This window comes from Podarcis vaucheri, assembly GCF_965113315.1.
Source record: "Podarcis vaucheri genome assembly, chromosome: 7".
In the NCBI taxonomy this organism is placed as follows: domain Eukaryota; kingdom Metazoa; phylum Chordata; class Lepidosauria; order Squamata; family Lacertidae; genus Podarcis; species Podarcis vaucheri.
Window position 1 is genome coordinate 79,673,404 of NC_138765.1, and position 21,179 is coordinate 79,694,582.

Below are 21,179 nucleotides of genomic sequence, written 5' to 3' on the forward strand. Positions count from 1 at the left end.
GGAAATGTCTCTCTGCCACTTCTTGAAACAGTCCATCCTGTCCACAATTTGCAGTGCTTGAAATAAGAACAACATTCTAGGCAATACATTCATTTTGATCACAGCAATACGGCCTAGCAATGAAAGCTTCAAATTTGACCAAATTTCTAAGTCTTTTTTAACTTCTGCCCAGCATTTCTCATAATTATCTTTAAATAAATTCACATTTTTAGCTGTCATATTTATCCCCAAGTATTTCACTTTCTTGACCACAGTTAAACCTGTTTCATTCTGGAACTTCTCCCTTTCAGTAGCTGTTAAGTTTTTCTCTAAGACCTTAGTTTTTGATTTATTCAATTTAAATCCTGCGACTTGACCAAACTCCTGAATTAATTCCAAAACCCTTTTAGTACTAGAGTCTGGCTCTTGTAGTGTAAGTACCAAATCATCTGCAAATGCTCTCAGTTTGTACTGTTTAGCTCCGACCTGTACCCCTTTAACCAGCTGGTGCTTTCTAATCATATTCAGCAAAACCTCCAGGACCGATATAAAAAGTAGTGGGGAAATTGGGCACCCCTGTCGTGTCCCTTTTTCTATTTTAAAGTCTTCCATGACCACATTATTTACAATTAGTTTGGCCTTTTGCTCAGAATATATTGCACCTATACCATTCTCAAAGCCTTGGCCTACCCCTATCCCATGTAGATTCTTCTTCATAAAACTCCAAGAAATATTGTCAAAAGCTTTCTCCGCATCCACAAATATCAACACTGCTTTAGTGTTTATGTTCACTTCCAGCAGTTCCACAATGTCTATTATGTTCCTCACATTGTCTGACAAATGTCTTCCTGGGAGAAAGCCTGCTTGGTCCTTGTGAATCTCATCTATCAGCACTTTTTTCAATCTCTTAGCCAAAATGTCAGCAAAGATTTTGTAATCCACATTGAGTAACGATATAGGGCGGTAGTTCTTAAGCTGAGTCTTTCCAGTCTCTGTTTTCGGTATAAGTGTAATATAAGCTTCTTTCCACGATTCTGGTGCCCTTTTCCCCTCCAGAATTTCATTGCAGACTTCTTTCAAGGGTTGTAATAACCATTCTTTCAAAGCTTTGTAATATCTGGAAGTCAGTCCATCCAGTCCCGGAGATTTGCCTAGTTGCATGTTTTGAATGGCACCTTCTATCTCCTGTTCAGTTATTTTCTGATTCAGAACTATTTTACTTTGTTGCGAAATTTTTTGTAGTCCATTTTTCTTGAGAAATTCATCTATATCCATTTCTTTTTGCGGCCCTTGTGAATACAATTGTTTAAAGTATCTCTGGAAGCAATTTCTAATCTCATTTGGGTTATAGATGTTCTTTCCTTCCACGTCTAAATTTGTAACTGTATTCAATTTTTGTCTTTTCTTTATTTGCCAAGCCAGTAATTTACCACATTTATCTGCTGATTCAAATGTCTTTTGTCTCATTTGTTTGATTTTCCATTCTATCTCTTGATTCATTAGCTCCATATATTGTGTCTGATATATCTTAATTTCTTTCAGAATCTCTTGGGACTTTGGTTTAGATCTTAGGTTTCTTTCCCCTTCTTTTATCTTTTCCAAGATCTTATCCTTTTTCTCATTTTGACTTCTCTTCTTTATTGCATTTTGTTGTATCAGGAATCCTCGCATAACAGCTTTACTTGCGTCCCAGATTACTCTTTTTTCCACGTTGGTTTTTAAGTTTATTTCAAAATAGTCTCTCAAAGTTTTTTGGGCCTTTTTGTATACTTCTTCATCTCTAAATAAGGTGTCATTCATCCTCCATCTGAAGGAACCAGCTGTAGTTTGCTTCATCTCCATCTTTACAGCGTTATGGTCGGAGCACGTTTTTGGGCAGATTTCCACTTTCTTTATCTTTGGAGCCATCCCTCTAGTAACCCATATTTGGTGAATTCTAGTCCATGTCATTTTAGCTTCGGAGAAGAAGGTTCCCTCTTTCTCGAGAGGGTTCCTTGTTCTCCAAATATCAATCAAGTCCATATTATCGGTCATTTCAAAAAAAGTCTTTGGTAATCTTCCATCTTTAGAGACTACCTGTCTTTGTGCTTTGTCCATATTTGTAGATACAACTCCATTCATGTCTCCCATTAAGATTAAGTTGTAATCCAGATAGTCCATTAGAATCTCATGCAACTTCTTAAAAAATTCGCATTTCCCCTCATTCGGTGCATAAATTCCTACAATCAAAAGTTTCTCTCCTTGAACTTGGATTTCAATTGCCAGGAATCTTCCTTGTTCATCTTTAAAAATCAATTTTGGTAGCAATTTCTCCTTTGCATAAATCACCACTCCTCTTTTTTTTTACTTTATCAGATGAAATAAATTCTTGTCCTAATCTTTTGTTAATAAGTAGTTTTCTATGAGTCCTCATTACATGTGTTTCTTGTAAACAAATCAAGTCCAATTGTTCTTTTTTCAATATGTGAAAGACATTTTTCCTCTTTCGAGGAAGGTTCAAACCGTTACAATTCCAGCTTAGAAGTTGCAGAGCCATGGTGGTGCTATTTGTTTTTCCCTCCTACTGCTCCAAGTAGTTGTTCTTCTTCTGTCAGTGATCCTTTTCCTGTCGGTAGTTTCAGTCCAAATGATAAGTTGCCTATATCTAGTATTTCTTTTCCTGATGGATTTGGCTCCTCACCAGATTCTGCTTCTTTCAAAAGATCTTCTTCGTGTTCTCTCAAAAACTTCTCTTTATCGCTCACTGTCTTTATTCTTATTTTCCTTCCTTTATATTTAAAGGATAGGCCTTGGGGAAATTCCCACCTGAAAAGTATTCTATTTCTTCTCAGTAGAACAACCAAGTCTTTGTAGTAAGTTCTTACTTCCAAGATATACTTAGGTATATCCTTAAAAATCTCCACGTAGGAGTCTTCAATTTCCAGTGTTCTTTGATAATGCAAGTTCAGAATTTTATCTCTCTCTTCTTTTGATCTTAAAGTTATCAGACAATCTCTTGGCTTCTTCTTGCTTTGTCTTACACCGAGTCTAAATGCACTCACTATCTTAAAATCTTCCTTCTCCAAGTCCTGTTGCCAGAAATCCAGAAATTCTTTAGTAAGAAAGTCCACCAAATTATCCTTCTCGCTTTCAGGTACTGCTCTGATTCTTAAATTTCTCTCTTTTCTTTGCATTTCAATCATAGATAAGGTCAAGTCATGGTCCTCTAGTTTCTTATAAACTGGTGATACCTTTTCCTGGGTAGCAATTGCAATATCTTTAGCCTCTTCTGCAATCTTTCGAGTTGTAGCCGACTCTCCTAATAATTTTTCGATGGACTGTGTATTAGAGTTCACCTTCGTTCCCAACTCATTAATACTTTTAGTGTTCAGATCAATTTTTGCTGAGATCTCAGCTACTTGTTTATTGGTTTCTGCAACTTGTTTATCTTTAACTTTGTCTCTGCTCCCTGTTTCATCAGAAATTCCAAAGATTCATTAATTTTACAAAGTGCTTGTGTCACTGCATCAGATGATATGACTTTTGATTTTGTTTGCACGGCTGCAGCTGCTCCTGTGCCTCCGGATACTGAGGCCCTTCGCTGATGTGGAGTGTCTATGTTGTATTGTTTGCCAGATCTAGTTGTTCTTTCATTTGCCATAACACTCTCATGCAAGCCAAGGTCACTCTCACACCTGTAGAGTTGTTTTGAAGAGGAAATTTCCAGTGGCTTAACTGCAAATGACAGTCTCCTCTAGGGGGAGATACATTCCAGCTCACTTTGTGCAACAAAATGTTTCTTTTAAAAATCTCCAATGTCCCAGGAAACAGTCACAGTTTCAATTACTTTCTAGATACAGAGCAGTCCAACAATATTGTTACTTTTTGCAAAGTTACTTCAAATGTCCCTTCAAATCCCTTTAACACATTGGCAGTCCCCTTGTCGGCTTCCCTGTCAAGGCAGTCCGTCCCCAGGGAATTAAGGCAATGGATCAATTTTCTCTCCCACTTCTCAAGCAGGTCTAAAAGGTAAATTTTACTCCCCTCTGCTCCTGCAGGCAAGAGGAGGGTTACTCTCTTGACGTTGGATTTGCTCACTTTCGGAATTCAACCCTTCAAAGTTACAAAGTTACAGCTTTGCAGTCTCTTTGCTTTAGTCTGTCTGCAGATCGGAAAGGCAGACTTCCTTTTTATGCCTTTTCCCGTTTTGGTGCCAAATTTCTTTAAATTTATTTCCAGGTCCAATTGAATCTTTAAGCCTACTCACGGGTAGTTGCTTTTGAGTCCGATTTTCAGGAAGGAATCAGCACTCTCCGTCAATGGCGATGCGGCTTCGCTCCACGGACCGGGTGACGACTCTCAGTACCGCGCCACTAACCCGCTGCCGTTCCGGAGCCTTTAAAAAGGCTTGTTCCTGGTTTCGGGGGGCGCAAGGGTACCCGCCAAGTCTCTTCGCTCACAGGCTTCACCACCTGTGATTTTTTAGGGTCCCCGCCTCGCCGTGGTGGCAGGACCCGAACCCGCAGAGCAGACTCCCTCCGGAGCTCGGAGGGATGTCCGCCATTAAACGCTGGCACTGACCGGAAGTCCTGCTCCCCAATCATTTTCTTCTCCATCACCCATCTCACAAATATGAATGTGCACATTGGAGAAAGCCCCCCAAAGGAATGTATATTGGACCCATTGATGTATTTCTTGGTTGTTGTTAGCATACACCCTTCAACATTTTGTGAGAAAAATTCCGGGCACCCCACCACCACCCATCTCCGTCGCTCGCCGCCTCCCTGCTGCTGACCTCTTCCTTTCCCATAGCATAGAGCAGCCTCCAGGAAGATCGCTCCAGCCCATGCTGCATTTTGTGATGCAGCGCAGCTTAGAACGGTCTTTGGGAAAATCAGGGTATCCCGGATTGGGATCAGAAGCCAGAGCAGCTTCTGTCAATTCAGGATGTCCTGATTAAATTGGGACCCTTGAAGGATCTGATAGCATAGTGTAATGGTTCTAGGGGTTGCTTGTGCGTAAATCGGCGCCACACCTGGCTGGGTTGCCTGAGTGAACCCTTTCTGTCCAGACAGCCACTCGCCCGTGGCTGTCTGGACAGAATCCGTCAGTGGGCGTTTCTTGAACTTCTTCCAGCAAAGTTCTTTGATGCCTAGTCTCCACCTACTCTCCCTGTGCGGAAGCCTTCTGCGCAGGGAGGGTGTGGGCAGTGGAGGACCCGTGCTCTCCCCGCTGGTCCCCGACGAGGAGTCATGGAGCCACCTCGCCGATTCCCCCATCTGCCCCCTTCTCCACTGGTGCTACGCTGATTTCCTTCCCCAGAAGATGTGCTGCTTCTCTCCCTCCCGGGACGCTCTCCGGAATCCTTCTGGAGCCCTCCCTCTCCCCCTGGCTCCGATGGCAGTTCCCTGACATCCACCTCCTCCCCAGGACCCCCTCCACCCCAGCGCGATTTTCTGATATAACCTCGTCTCTTTCCTCGGCCGACGATGCGGGGAATCCCTGAAGGAGTCGTCACCATCCTCTGAGGATTCAAAACCAGCCTCCCATCCGCTCAGATCTCTCCCCTCAGGGTGGACCTCCCAGTCTGATTCTTCTCCCTCTGACACCTCTCCTCCCTCCTTTTCAGAGGCAGGAAAACCCACAAAGTCCCCTTTGTCGTCTGTGGTTCCAAATTCTTCCTCCCAGAATCTCGCTAGTGGTTTTGGCTTATCCGGGAACGAACTGTGGAATTCTTCCACCAGATACCCGTCATTGATTGACTCAGCGGGGACCCACGTGTTTTCTGACCTGGGTTCTCCTTCCCAAGCTACCAAGTACTCCACCTGGCGACCTCGCCACTTTGAATCAAGTATTTCTGTGGCTTGGTTGCAGTGTTCCCTCTCCTTTACCTGCGGGTGGGTGGTGACTCCTCCCTCCCGCCCTGGAAATTCCCGCCCCTCCCTGTACGGTGAAAGTAGGGACCTATGGAACACCGGATGTATCTTCATGCTGTCTGGCAACTTGAGTTTCAATGCCACTGGGTTCACCTGCTGTGTTACCTCAAAAGGCCCCAGCCACCTCGGCTGCAACTTCTTGCACCCTCCCTTTAGGGGTAACCCTTGGGTTGACAACCACACCCGGTCTCCCACCTGTATGGCCTCCCCCTCCGGACGGTGCTTGCCCGCCTGCCTCTTGTAAACTTCCTTGGCCTGCTCCAAGTTCATCTTGAGTTGCTGGTGCAAGGCCTCCATTTCTTCTATAAACTGCTCGGCCGCGGGTACACTACATGCTTCCTCCCCCCTCCCCCCTCCCCGGGAAGGCCCTGGGGTGACACCCATAATTGGCCATAAACGGGCTCATTCCCGTGGACACATGTTCAGCGTTATTGTACGCAAATTCAGCCAAGGCTAGTTTCTCTACCCAATTGTTCTGTCTCTCACTGACGTAGCAGCGTAGATATTGCTGGAGTATACTGTTCGCTCTTTCTGCTTGTCCATTGGTTTCTGGGTGTCTCGCCGTCGAGAAGCTCACCTCAACCTGTAGCAAGCTCATGAGCTTCCTCCAGAACCTGGAAGTAAATTGTTTCCCACGATGTGAGATTACCCTCGAGGGCGCCCCATGCAGTCTGAAAATGTGATCCACAAACAACCTGGCTGTCTCCTCTGCCGTCACCGCGTGTGAGCAAGCTATGAAATGGCACATTTTTGTCAGTAGATCGACTAGTACCATGACTGCTGTCTTCCCGGGCAAATTTGTCATAAAATCAATGGACACCACCTCCCAGGGCCTTCCCGGTGTAGGTAAGGGTTCCAGTAGCCCTGCGGGGGCAGCCCTCTCTCCCTTTGCCCTCTGGCATCGGTCGCACCCCCGTACATATTCCCGTACGTCTTCCCTCACCTTTGGCCACCAGAACTGCCTGTGGATGAGCAGCATGGTCTTGTGCCGTCCAAAGTGCCCAGCTGTTGTGTTGTCATGGAGTTGTTTAAGTACCTTCCCCCTCAAGGTCTCCCCCGGTACATACAGTGCCCCCTTATAGTACAGTAGCCCTTCCTTTTCCTCAAACCCTCCATGGTCTTCCCTTCCGTCCCGGAGTTCCCTGATTTTTGCTTGAGCGAATGCGTCGGCTCTAGTAAGCCCTGCCAGTTCTTGTTTCCCAACCAGCGTTCCCCCACACACCCACCGGTCCTCGGGAAACACGTGTCAGATCTCTGGTGGTCCCTCTCCCTCCAGGTACTCTGGTTTCCGGGAGAGAGCATCTGCTCTTACGTTTTCCTCTCCTGGCACGTATCTGATCTCGAAGGAAAACTTGGCGAACTCCTGGGCCCATCGAATCTGTCTCTGGTTGAGCACCCGCACGGTCCGCCAGTATTCCAAGTTCTTGTGGTCAGTACAAACCTGGATCTTGTGCTGCGCCCCTATCAACAGATGTCTCCATTGCCGAAACGCCGCATAGATCGCAAGCAGTTCTCGGTCATACACTGTGTAGTTTTGCTCTGACTTGCTCAGCTTCCTTGAGAAAAAGGCACACGGCCGGCCTCCAGTCCGGTCGGACGCGTCCGTCTCCAGTCTCATGGGCTTCTCCAGATCAACGTGCAGGACCTGCTCTTCCAAAGCGAACACCTTCTTCAGCCTTTGAAAGGATTGCTGGGCACTTTCTGTCCACGCGAACTTCTTTTTGCTACTGAGACAATCTGTTATGGGCGCTTTCAAGTGAGCGAAGTTCTTTATGAACTTCCTGTAGAAGTTGCTGAACCCTAAGAACCTCTGCACATCCTTCCGGGTTTTGGGGGCTTTCCATTCCAGCACTGCCTTCACCTTGCCTGGGTCCATAGCTAGGCCCTTGTCTGACAACTTGTACCCCAGAAACTCGACAACCCTGGCGTGAAATTGGCATTTTTCCAGCTTGACCCACAACTGATGCTTCTGCAGTCTCTGTAGCACTTCCCTGACGTCTCTGACGTGTTGCTTCTCATTGTCCGAATAGATTAAGACGTCATCCAAAAAGGCTACGCAATTCTTGTACAGCAGGGGCCCCAACACGTGGTGCATGAATGCTTGAAAGCAGGTGGAGCCCGATTGTAATCCAAATGGCATAACTAAGTACTCAAAGGCCCCCAGAGGGGTGAACATGGTAGTTTTCCATTCGTCCCCCTCCCTTATCCTGATTAAATTGTATGCCCCCCTGAGGTCCAGCTTGGTAAAAATCTTCCCCTGCCTCACCCGTGTTAAAATGTCGTCAATCCTTGGCATTGGGAAGGTCACGGGTTCTGACACCAGATTTAGGGCCCTATAATCCATAACCAATCTAGGCTGATTAGTCTCTTTTTTGTCCACAAAGAACACCGGACTGCCCCCACCGCCTTTGATTCCCTTATGAACCCCCTCTTCAGGTTCTTGTCAATAAACTGCTGCAACTCCTGCATCTCCCGGTTGGACATGGCATACAGCTTACCCACCGGCAACTGAGCCCCTGGGAGTAGGTTGATTTGGCAGTCAAAGGGCCTGTGGGGGGTAGTCTATCTGCCTCCCTCTCTCTGAAGACCTCCTTCAGGTCAGGATATTGTGGTGGCACCTCCCCCTTTTGTTCCACGGCCAGCCCAGCCACTCTGGCCACCGTCATTCTTGGGTTCTCCCCTCCCAGACAGTGTCCTAAGCAGTAAGCTGACCCAAAGGTGACTGACCGCTGATGCCATGACACTACGGGATCATGCAGTGCCAACCAGCTCATTCCCAGTATTATTGGGGGTCCTGCCAGTGTGGCCACGTGAAAGGCAATGGTCTCCGTGTGCCTGGAAGTTCCCTGCTATCGATGGTTGTCACCTGCAAGGGAAAATCTAGAGGCAACAGGTGGAGTTGGTGCTCCAGAGCGAAGTCTCTGCTGAAGAAATTACATGAGCTGCCTGAATCCAGCAGTCCCTTAACTGTGACAGGGTGCCCATTCAGGGGTTCTAGCACCACTTCTATGGCTATAGCTGCCTTGGGTGGCTGGGGCACTTCTATTGGTTGCTGGCCTGGCTGCTGCCCCTGCTGGTTGGCAGCAAGGTGTTGGCATTTCCCTGCACCTGCCCTTCCTCCCCCTTCTCTTTGTGGCCTGCAGCCCCCACCATCCCTTGCCAGGCCTTTCGTTGAGGGCAGACCTTAGCAAAATGTCCTGGTCGTTGACAGAGGAAACACTTCTTGGTAGTTTTCCAGTCCTTTCCCTCCCTTTTACGACCTTCACCGGAGTTTGAAACCTCGTGCGCGCGTGCACCATCAATTTCCATTGGCTCCGCCGCCTGGGAAGGCTCCCTTGGTATCTCTGGAATGCGGTAGTCATGGAAACGTTCCTCTCTCATTTCCCATTTCTCCTGCGCCCACGCTTCTTGGCGTACGCCTATCGCGAGCACAGGCTTTGTGAGCTCGTCCATCGACCGTGGGCGGGGCACTCGGGACAACTCATCTTTCACTTCGGGGGACAGACCCGCCTCAAACAACATTTGTATCGGTTCAGAGTCCAGATCCCACCCGAGCCGGTGGACTAACATCGCAAAACGCGACCAGTAGTTTCTGACGGACTGGCTCCCCTGCTTGCACCCCATCAGTTCCCGCCGTGTCACGCTTTGCTCCACCTCGCTTCCATTCCCTGAAAGAATTTCTAAAGGTCCTTCAAGGCATCATTTGGTGTCGCCATTAGGGGCCTGATCCATTCGCACGCCCCATCCTGCAGATGCCCCACAATGTAAGCCACCCTCTCCCCGTCATCAGCAGTCATCTTTCTGCAGCTCCAAAGCGTACTGCACTTCCGTTCGGAAAGCATTGTAGTCTTGGGGCTTTCCACCAAACTTGTGTACCAGCCCCGGTACCTTCCTTGCGATGGGGGTGGTTCTGACCTGTGCATCCTGAGCCCGTCTTTCCTCCAGCCGCACCGTCAGGATAGCTACATGCGTCTCCAAGTCTCGGTTCCTCTCGACCAGACTCCGCATCGCAGCTGGTTGCTCCGTCCCTCCGGCTGTTCCTGTTTGGCTCATCGTGCTGCCTCTCCTGGGCTGCGCACAAGCAACGTCAGGGACTGACGGATTGCTGTAATGGTTCTAGGGGTTGCTCGTGTGTAAATCGGCACCACACCTGGCTGGGTTGCCTGAGTGAACCCTTTCTGTCCAGACAGCCACTCACCCGTGGCTGTCTCAATCGCTGGCAGAATCCGTTAGTGGGCGTTTCTTGAACTTCTTCCAGCAAAGAAGTTCTTTGACGCCTAGTCTCTGCCTACCCTCCCTGCGCGGAAGCCTTCTGCGCAGGGAGGGTGTGGGCAGTGGAGGACCCGTGCTCTCCCCGCTGGTCCCCAGCGAGGAGTCATGGAGCCACCTCGCCGATTCCCCCACCTGCCCCCCTTCTCCACTGGTGCTACGCTGATTTCCTTCCCCAGAAGATGTGCTGCTTCTCTCCCTCCTGGGACGCTCTCCGGAATCCCTCTGGAGCCCTCCCTCTCCCCCTGGCTCTGATGGCAGTTCCTTGACACATAGCCTGAATGCATAGACACAGAGCCCCTGAAACACATCCTGCAGTCCTGTCCTTATCTACACAAAATCCACAGCCTCATCAATGGGTATGTGGCTAAGACTAAAAATCATGCCTCTGGCATGGATACACTGTCTGACATAGGATTTAAGAGGAATATTCATTTCCTGGACGTGCTGAAACAATGGAGGGAATTATGTCTTCTCATAGATATTAAAAATTTAAGACAGCCATTGCCATTGGAAGATTTGTAGTGCTGCATCACAATCCTGGATTTGAAACAATGGAGGGAATTATGTATTATATATCTTAATTTAAGAGGACAGCTCCTTATTTACTAATCTGTCTTTGGCTTACAGTGATGCTTTGATATAACAGTGTAACATGATAACCAGGTATCTGTTAGATCAATCAATACTACCTTTATTTCTGGACTCAGACAACGGCTTCCATTCGAAGGAACTAGCATCCTTACTGGCTGCTGTCAGGCAAACAGTAGTACAACAATAGGAACTTTTGGACAATCTATCCTTGCAAACATGGTATAAGAACATTAGGAACATTGCAGTCTTAGAAAAGATTACCCACAGACTGTTATTTGCTGTGGGGTGAAGAAAGGTCATTATCCTTTAACGCTATATAGTGGGACTTTACTTTAGAAACTTCTGAATCACATAGCTAAGAATCTCTATTGGAAACCACCAAGACAATTTGGCTTCCATCATCCTCTCCTGGTCTTCGGCTGAGGTCCAGCTCCTATTTCTGTACTTGTACATGCAAGTCCTACTATGTGAATGTAATCTGCTCCTGAGAAACAGTTTATAAAACAAGCTGCCCAGTGATTTCCATTATTTCGTATGGAGAAAACCTCAATGCATTCCTCACCAAGAAAAGTTAACTCCCACATGTCAGACTCCCTGTCTCTCGGATTCACTCACTCTTATCTCTGGCTATACTCCCAGAGTTTTTGATCAGCTGGAGAATCAAAGGTTCTGAACAGCTGCTCATTGATGTGCATCTTCAGATATCCGAATCAGACATTTATTCCTTTGTGCATTTATTTTTGCCTTTCATTCATGTATGATTTCTGTATATATGGTGCTAATGCTCCTGCTCTCCTGTTCTGTTATGAGAGGAGATGTTTTATGTTGATATTATCTATTTGCTTCTATTTGGGGATACACACACACACACACATGCTTGATTGATCCTAGAGTATCTTGTGCTACAGCTCTATTTTTCCTTGTTCATACCACACTTAGATTACTGTGTTTAGTTCAAGAAGTTCAGGAAAAATATTGATAAGCTGGAATGTGTGCAGAGGAGGGAGATGAAGTTGATCTCTTGCACGGGAGATGTCTCACGTTACCTCACCCGGTCATGGCTCCCCCCCCTCACCCCATTGGTCAATCACAGCTCAGAGGAATTGCAACTCCCTTTAAGGTCAATACATTCTAATACATTATAAGCTCAGAGTGCTGGTCACCGAGGTCAGCAAGGCACCAGGTGGCGCTACAAGCCTTTGCCATGACTTCATGGCTCCCACATCCTCACACTTCCCCACTAATCTCACACTTCAGATCAGGGTGCCTCATGCCGCATTTGAACTATCATAAATTGGTGGGGGAATATTAACCCCCACCTTGTACTTAAGGACAGAGTTACATGACTTAACGTTTCTTCTCATTGGAGAACCAATGAGGTGATGAGAACTGTGAAGTGCTTTCAGGAAGTAACTCCCTGTGCCCTGTAACGGCTTGTCCCTGGTGGAATGAGTGTGTGAGTTCCAAATGTCAATGAGCATCTTAATCTTGATTAAGATTAAGATACTGATCATTTGGCTATTTAAACCAGTCAAAGGTGGGTTCCTCTGCTCTACACATCTCTTGACTTCTCTGAAAGCAAATTTCTTTCCATCCCTGGAGAAAGAGTGAAAGACCACTAGCTTGGTAAGAATCCCATTTTCTTTTGACCTGCAGCAGTTAGATTCAACCCAGTGCTGTCCTGGTTGTTCCCCAGAAATACCTGGAAAAAAGAAACTGCAGACAAAAATGCTCTGAGGGACGAGGAAATTTGGGCCAGAATCTCCTGAGTGGAGTGCTGGGTTTTACGGCACTTTTCAAATGCTCAGTGTGTTTATTAGTGCCCTTTCTTCTATACTGAAAATGTTTTTATCATGTAACTTTATGTATAAATAATAGTGTTTAAAGGAGTTGTTAACAGTATATTTAAACATCTTTCTATTTAAATATGTTATGTATGCTTTTTTAAAGTTTGCCTTTATTGATACCCTTGAGTTAATAATTTTAGATGGTTCCTTTTGCTTTGGGAAGTGCCAAGTCAATTTCTGTCTGCATGCCTGTCTGAGAATTCACCAGAAGAGGGTGAGTACAGTGGTACCTTGGTTTATGAACTTAATCCTTTCCAGAAGTCCATTCTTAAACCAAAGCGTTCTTAAACCAAGGCATGCTTTCCCATAGCAGCGGGGGACTCAATTTACAAATGGAACACACTCAACAGGATGTGGAACATGTTCTTAAACCAAGGGAAAGTTCACAAACCAAAACACCTACTTCCGGGTTTGCAGCGTTCTTAATCCAAGTTATTCATAAACTAAGCTGTTCTTAAATCAAGGTACCATTGTATCTTCTTTAAAGAAGGGGGCCATCAACCAAGCCCTAGGGCCCCCAATGCCTCTCAGTGCCAACAAAAACTAACAAATGAAAAGGAAGAGAACCTACCCACGTGGCGCTGATCCAAAACTTTGTGCATACACTATGTAAAAGAATGAAAGTTCACTAACCCCCCATCTCTCCCCCTGCTCTTCTCCTCCAAACTTATACTTTATACATTAAAGTCTCAGAATGAATATCACTGATCTCTAAAGAAAACTTTATGAAACAATGTATGTACTAACTAACCCAAGGCAATCTTTCATAAAAACATTCAAAAGGGGGGTGGGTTCCCTAATGTTTCCTGTTTTCAGCAGCAATTAGGATCGGGATTATCTCCAGAAACAAGGGGTGTCCTTTTTGCCAACCCCTTAGTGTGTTACTTTGGCAGATAAAACGTTGCTTTGACTCTCCCTGGAGCTCAGGTATGAAGAGGGGCAATCCAGCCCAGGTATTTTAAGGTCAGTTGGTGACTGTTGCACAGCATCAGGCCTGTTCAGGGGATGCTGCCTGTTTAGGAGTATACTGAGAAACTCTCTAAGTATAAAAGAATAAGAAGGGGTGGGTGGGTTCCCTAATGTTTCCCCTCTGGCCTGAAAGTTCTTGGGGGGGGGCAATGACACTACTAGAGATAGACAGCCAATGGAAGTCAACTGGATTTTCAATGAAAGGTTGGCTGGCTGGACAAAACATGGGACGTGGCATTCTCAGAAAGATTAATTTATCCAAATTGGGTGGATTGAGCAGTAAGTTTCTAAAGACAAATCTGACACAGCATGTTGGTCATCTTACGTGAACAAGAATGGACATTGTCTACAACTTCCAATGGGTCCAGCTGCACAGTGGAGGGAATTCCTAAGTAGCCTACATGCTGCTCAAGAACATTTGCTCATGTCAGAGATGTGCTCTAAGTCTTACTCTAAATCATCTGTCAAGTGTGCCTCCCCCATCGTTCTGCCCGGACACTGAGGTCCAGCTCCGAGGGCCTTCTGGCGGTTCCCTCACTGCGAGAGGCCACGTTACAGGGAACAAGGCAGAGGGCCTTCTTGGTAGTGGCACCCGCCCTGTGGAACGCCCTCCCATCAGATGTCAAAGCGATAAATATCTACCTGACATTCAGAAGACATCTGAAGGCAGCCCTGTTCAGGGAAGTTTTTAATATGTGACATTTTAGTGTATCTTTCATCTTTGTTGGAAAACGCCCAGAGTGGCTGGGGAAACCCAGCCAGATGGGCAGGGTACAAATAAATTCTTATTACTACTACTACTACTACTACTACTATTATTATTATTTTGAGATTCCTGCATTGCAGAGGATTGGATGATCCTCGGGGTCCCTTCTAGCTCTACATTTCTATGATTCTGATTCACTTCCCCAGATGTTTTGTGATATTATCCTTTGCAATATGACTCTAAATGTTGTTGCAGATATTGCTCTCATGGACTCTATTGCTTTGTGCTTATTGTATGTTTTCTGGAGTTCAGTAAAAATATAATTGCAAGTTCCTCCCGCTTCTCCTTTCAGTTGATTCAAAGCCAGTTCCCTCGCCATCCATCATGAAGAGTCTTGTGATCTTGGTGTCTGTTCTGGCACTCATGAGCTGTGCAATGGCCGGAGGCTGCGGTCGTCAGAGGTGTACACCAAATGCGTAAGTATGAAAGGGAAAGGAAATCCTTTCAGATGCTTGGTGAGGACATCCTTGTACCTGGAGAGGCATGGCAGACTGGTGTGTAGCAGATCATAAAATCCTAAACAAAGGAAGGTCAGAGTCCCACAAGGAGCAGTTCAAAGAGGGTGGAGGTTCAGGGACACAAGAATGGGCACCCAGTTGGCCTTCTGGAAATTTCTCAGCAGGGAAAGGGTACAGAGGCTCTCCTGGTTTAAAAGCTAAGGAAAGGTAGATAGTGGGGATTTGTGAAGCTCCAGGAACACTCTGTGTTCATCATATAGGTGTACTGAAAGCAGGAAGCTATTCTCCATTCTCTATTATTATCATTATGATCAATGTTATTAGTGTGCTCCATGCTCCCTAACCTGGTACCCTTCAGATTCTTTGGATGCTACAACACCTCTGACTGTTGGCCAAGTTGGCTGGAGCTGTAGTGTGAAACACCTGGAGGGCACTTTGTGCATTCAGGAAGGCTGGTGCCATTGCACAGTCAACCACTCTGCATCCATGTAAGATTGTGGCTAAAGCACCTGCAAACCAACTAAATTGATGGATGTCAATTTTCTGCTCATCAATGGTCTACGACGTCTTCACTGTAAGCTTATGTCTACCTCAAAGGACACACACTATAAATAGTGGGCTTAGATTCATGGAATCTATTTAGTCATATCCATTGATTCAAATTCAGTCTACTCTGAGGAGGACTAAGATGGGATACAGTGCATTATTGTTTTCTAAGTGCCTTGAATTCCCCTAAATAATTTTTAAGGATAGCTGTTTCAGCTGATATCCAAACAATCATTCCAGGGTTCAGAGGCATGGTTGTTGCGGTGGAGGAAGCTGTTCAGTCATTTTTAATATGTATTGGAGATGCATAGTCAGATCTTAAGCTGCATCTCTTTCTATTTCTAGTGCGGGGAAAATGGAATGTATTTGCTATGACGAAAATTGGAAACCCATAGGAAGTTATGTAAGCAAAAGAGGTTGGTATGGACCGGAAGATTCTGGGGGATGGGGGAAAAGGATGATGAACCTTTTGGATAGTCTCTATGCTTTGGCAGCTTTCCCTTTTCCTCCAATGAATTATTTAAAAGTCCTTCCTCTCTGAGAAATGAGATCCGCACCATTTATGGTCTTGATCATCTTGTCTTGAGGGCACATTGGAGTACAGGGGAAAGTTTTTCAGGCATTAAACATAAACTAAGGCCAACTGCACGCTTCAACCCTTTCTATGGGCTTCAGCAGAATTGTCCTTTCAAACGTGATTTGGGCAGTGAGAGAGAACACCTAGGCTGGCAACTTCCTGGTTAAGATGGCTTTCTGTTTTGGCTGTTCTGTTCATGCCAGATGCTCCTGTTCCTTTAATTCTAGCAGACAAGAATTCAGCAGGTGTAACTTTGCTAACAAAGAAGTATCCATGATGGGAAGTTACTGACTTGCTGAATGTCTACCATTTGCTCAAGTATTAAACAAGGTGAATGCTGCTCTAGGAAGATGAGAAGGCAATCAATAGAGGACTCAGGATGAGTTGGGGGGAGGGCAATAAGGATGAGCCGAGACCCAAGAAGCATGCCCTCAGAGGAAAGGTTATAGTCATATCCAACTGATTTATATTCCGATTAGAGCCATTGGAATTAATGGACCTATGTTAGGCATGCTCTTTAATTTCAATGGGCCTACTTGGACTGGCACTAACACTGGATACAACACACAGTTGGTTCAGCCTAGAGAATAGAAGAGTGAAGGGGGAGAGGAGAGGAGAACACTCTTTACATCCATGGAAGGCTCTCAATTGGAAGATGGCAAAGAATCATCCTTTGCTGCCCCAGGGGAGAGGAGTGGGTCTTGTGGCTTAAGTTGCAGGAAAGTAGATTTTGGTAGAACGTTAGGAGGCAATTCCTGATGGTAAAAACAGGGGGACAATGGACCCAATCCCAACAGATTTGTGTTTGGGATTGAGAGAGCAAGAATGCCCCTACTTTTTTTAGAAAGCCACAAGTTGGGGATGCTTGTAATGAAAGGGACTGGACTCAATGACTTCCAAAGTCCCTCTCAGTTCTCTAATTGTGTGGTTCCTGCCTTCCTGAGGGCTGATCTTTCAGAGTAATGAATCACATGCCCTCTACTTTCTCCTCACAGATGCAGAGGCGGCTATGGCTGAAGAAAACTGAGAAGCAGATTGCAATCAACCCAGATGCTCAGCAGGTTCACCAAAAGATCTCAAAGGCACACCTCCACTGCTTGATACCTCCACTCCACCCCTGTCTTCCATTAGCCCTGAACCCTGATTTCATGGGCAGGCACCCCAGTTGTCTCAAGGAACCTGTCAAAATTCAGCAATTGCAAATAAATTGTGGTCTTCAAGCCTGTCATTTGGTGTCTTGAATGTGAACCTACAAGATGTTTATCCAGAGGTGCACCCACATACTGCACCTTCCAACATACTCTGAAAAGAGGAAAAAGCTCTGCAAAAAAATAAAAATAAAAATGCATATGCCTCATGTCATATTCAAAGTTGTGTCCCCTTTTTAGGTGCATTGTCAGGCCCCAAGATATACCCTTTTATGTACACACTGATAGTTTGATACCTGGTAGTGAAGCTTTTCTCCAGAATGGAATCTCCTAGAAGAAAAGCCTAACCTGTTGAATTTCTCCTAGACACACACATCTGTTAAAGCCACAAAGAGAGTTCAAACTAGACATGTATACAGTTTTACATTAATCTAAATATACTGTGAGTTCTCACTGAGTGCCCAGTCTTTAGCTTCTGGTATAGTGGTTAAAAGTGGTGGACTCGTAATCTGGTGAACCGGGTTCGCTTCCCCGCTCCTCCACATGCAGCTGCTGGGTGACCTTGGGCTAGTCACACTTCTCTGAAGTCTCTCAGCCTCACTCACCTCACAGAGTGTTTGTTGTGGGAGAGGAAGCAAAAGGACATTGTTAGCCGCTTCGAGACTCCTTAAGGGGAGTGAAAGGCGGGATATCAAGTTCAAACTCTTCTTCTTCTTGCCTAAGCTTCACTGAACAGTTGTTACATTTTGCATTTGTTATTTGGGGTCAGGGAATCCTCTTAGACCCACCCACACTTATTGCAGAAGATCATTTCTAGGGAGCCCCTGATTGCAGACAAACCCACCCCAGGAAAGATCTGTACTTCTTGCTAGTAAAAAACAAAAGGCAGATTGTGGTTATTCAAAGGATTACAACTTGAGGACGAGAACAATGCACTAGAGGGGTGGGGGTTCTGCTTCATAACTTCATTTCCAGCGGGAACACAGATGGGCTTCTGAAAGAAAGAACACGAAAGCTCCAAGTCTGGGTTCCCTGCTGGCTGTGGTCCCCAGACATCAGTACCCCCTGTACCTGCCTCTTGGAGGCACCATGTCTTTTGCAGGCTTTAAAAGAGCCCTTCTGAGCACACGCAGGGAGCATTTCTATCCATGTATTCTTGAATAGAATCACAGAATTGTTGAGTTGGAAGGAACCCTGAGGATCATCCTGTCCAACCCACTGCAAAGCAGGAATATGCAGCTGTCTCATATACGGGGATCGAACCTGCAACCTTGGCATTACCAGCACCACGCTCTAGCCAACTGAGCTAACTAGGCTTGTCTCAAATGTGCTCTGGACGAGATCAGATAGTCAGAAATACTAAAAGAGAAGGGAGTTTATTAAAGGTGAAGTATTAAAGGCACAAATGGAGACAATCAGGCGCGTCGCCTTGCCCCCACAACAGTGGGTGCCCGGGGGAAGGTGACGTTACTTTGGGATGCGTCCGTGCGTGAGTGATGTCGGCATGTCCCGCAGCGTGCTGACATCAATTGCACACCCTGTGGACCATGTACACACCATGCAATAGAACGTTGGGGGTGTCCCCTTCATTTAAAATTTGTGGGTGCCCAGGCACCCAGGACCTTGCATAGTTGGCACCTATGCAGACAATTCAGGAAATAGAGTAATGGGCAGTGCAGGGAAGAAAGAAAAATGCTTTATTTGACAAAGGGAAAGAAAGGATTCGAAGGAGAGAAATAACGGGAGGAGCGAGTTAAAATGAGAGCAGACTAAAAGGCAAAATTGAGGAAAAGGTCCATATATCCCTTCATTTGGTTTTTTGGTCTTGGCTTTCAGCTCCTTTAGCTATTATTCTGCATCATTTCCCTTGAGGCCAAGGTGACTAATGGGAGGCAGAGAGGTTGGTGGATGAGGCCTCCGGGAGTGTTCTAGCTTTGTCCCACTCCCACAAGGATAGCTCCCTTGCTGTCAGGGAGAAAGGGGGCCTCAGGATTGAGGACTCCCTAGAATGGACCAATTCCTTGGTGAATGAGCAGCTAGACTTTACTGCTCAGGATACTTCTGGGCCAGGTATTTTCAGGTCGGTTGGTGACCCTTGCAAAGCATCAGGTCAATTCAGGGGATGCTGCATATTTAGGAACATATTTCTATAGATTTGGGGGGAACCCCCTAAACCCTAGAAACTGATGAATGGTAGGATTTTGATGAACTGGGATATGGATGAAAGTACAAACTGCCAGGCACTTCTGTCCTCCACTGCCTCCCGCAGTGTGATCAAACTCATGCTGGTAGCTTCAAGAACACCATCCAACCATCTCATTCTCTGTCGTCCCCTTCTCCTTGTGCCCTCCATCTTTCCCAACATCAGGGTCTTTTCCAGGGAGTCTTCTCTTCTCATGAGGTGGCCAAAGTATTGGAGCCTCAGCTTCAGTATCTGTCCTTCCAGTGAGCACTCAGGGCTGATTTCCTTCAGAATGGAGAGGTTTGATCTTCTTGCAGTCCATGGGACTCTCAAGAGTCTCCTCCAGCACCATAATTCAAAAGCATCAATTCTTCGGCGATCAGCCTTCTTTATGGTCCAGCTCTCACTTCCATACGAGCAAATCTGTTAACATGGCAAAAGGTGTTCACGGGTCATCTGAGAGGAATCCTTTCGCCTGGAGAGAGAGGTGTTGCCAACTAATGCCTCTCCAACTTCCTGCTCACCCTCAAAACCCCACATCACATCCTCAGCTAAGTTTTTCCCTTGTCAGTACAGGGAAAGGCAGTACCTGCCTACTATGTAATAAAAAATTGTTTATCTGCTGGTGTGCTGTTGTTCATAAAAATGAAGTCCTTATGAATTAATTCTAAAGAATTTCTCGTGTGCAGGAGAATTGATGCCTCTTTCTCAGGGGAAGAAACAGGTTCTAGAAATCAGATGGTGGGTTTTGGCACACCATTAATTAAAACTCTGCCAATGGAAAATAACATTTCCTAATTTACAGAGCAAACAGAACAAAAGCCGTGTTTAATTTGAGGAGACAGAGACATAGAGGTTGTGGTCATTCTTAAGCCAGCACTTGCACTGGGGAGGGAGACACGCAAGCAAACATACAGTGGAAAATTTTCCTTTGTACTAAGCAGCCAAGCAGACCATGTGCTACCTCCATGAGGAACATACCTGGTTTGTTTCCTTTTTTATTCAACAAAATTTCAATAGCTCTTGATTGCAGTAAAACCTCAAAGGGTGTGTGTGTGTGTTTGTATTCATTAGAAACCAGTTGAAAAGAATTTTTTAAAAGCATTTAAAATGTCTGGATAGGCTGGCCTAAGGAATGCAATGCCTCCACCACCACCATCTCGGTTTGCTGACTTTACTCATAACAGAGTTAACCCTTAAATTACACACTGAATGAACTCTGCTGCAAACCTCTGACATTGTCCGCAATCACACATCTCTCTGCCAGGCAAGCAGGAGGCATGATCACAATTCAAGGACAGAAATGACACATTTAAGAAAAAATATACAAAGGAGCAAAGTGCCGTGCAATGCCCTCTTTATTAATTATGTGAAAACAAAACATCAATTGAAGTTTTTTTAAAGATTTTCTCCTCTTGCCACAATAGATTGCTTATACTTTAGAAATTGCATTACACTTGTGTTATATGTGATTATAGCAAAGAGTGCCAAGGCCGAAAAGAAATGAAAACATCAAAGTTATTAATAGCCTTTTCCATCATTCTGGTAATCAATCAATCAATCAATCAATCAATCAATCAATACTTTGATCATTGGTTACACAAGAGAAATTAAAACAAAGAATGTTTCATTATTTGCAGTTATATTAAGGATAGTTTCCTATGTAGGATTGTACAGTAAGGAGTGTGTAGATTGCTTGATGTCATACAGATTCTGTTAAGCTCCTCTTTCAACCACTATTGTAATGTGTAGGTTCATGTTACGTGGTTATGGCTATGCATGTTCTTTCCCTGAAATGGGCTCCAATCCCACCCCTTCCAGAGCCTTTTGGGATAGGGGGCAGAGTGGACTTGTGCATGAAATCAAGACTTCCTGCCCAACCCCCAACCCCCCTCCCTAAAAACCTGGAGCTGAACCGAATCCATAAGC

At 45.6% G+C, this 21,179-nt stretch overlaps 1 long non-coding RNA gene across 5 annotated transcripts in view; it reads left to right on the forward strand.

Annotated features, from left to right (window-relative positions):
* LOC309536524 overlaps nt 1-17,146 on the forward strand; it is a 43,029-nt gene extending 25,883 nt beyond the window's left edge. For 3 of the 5 annotated variants that reach the window (XR_014221568.1, XR_014221569.1, XR_014221570.1), the window contains 3 exons: nt 14,632-14,755; nt 15,689-15,759; nt 16,916-17,146. This is a non-coding gene — a long non-coding RNA (uncharacterized lncRNA). Of the gene's footprint in view, nt 1-12,169; nt 12,384-13,422; nt 13,532-14,631; nt 14,756-15,688; nt 15,760-16,915 lie in introns of those variants that run through there. The other 2 variants (XR_014221571.1, XR_014221572.1) reach the window with 2 other exon arrangements.
* Nucleotides 17,147-21,179: the final 4,033 nt, after the last annotated feature.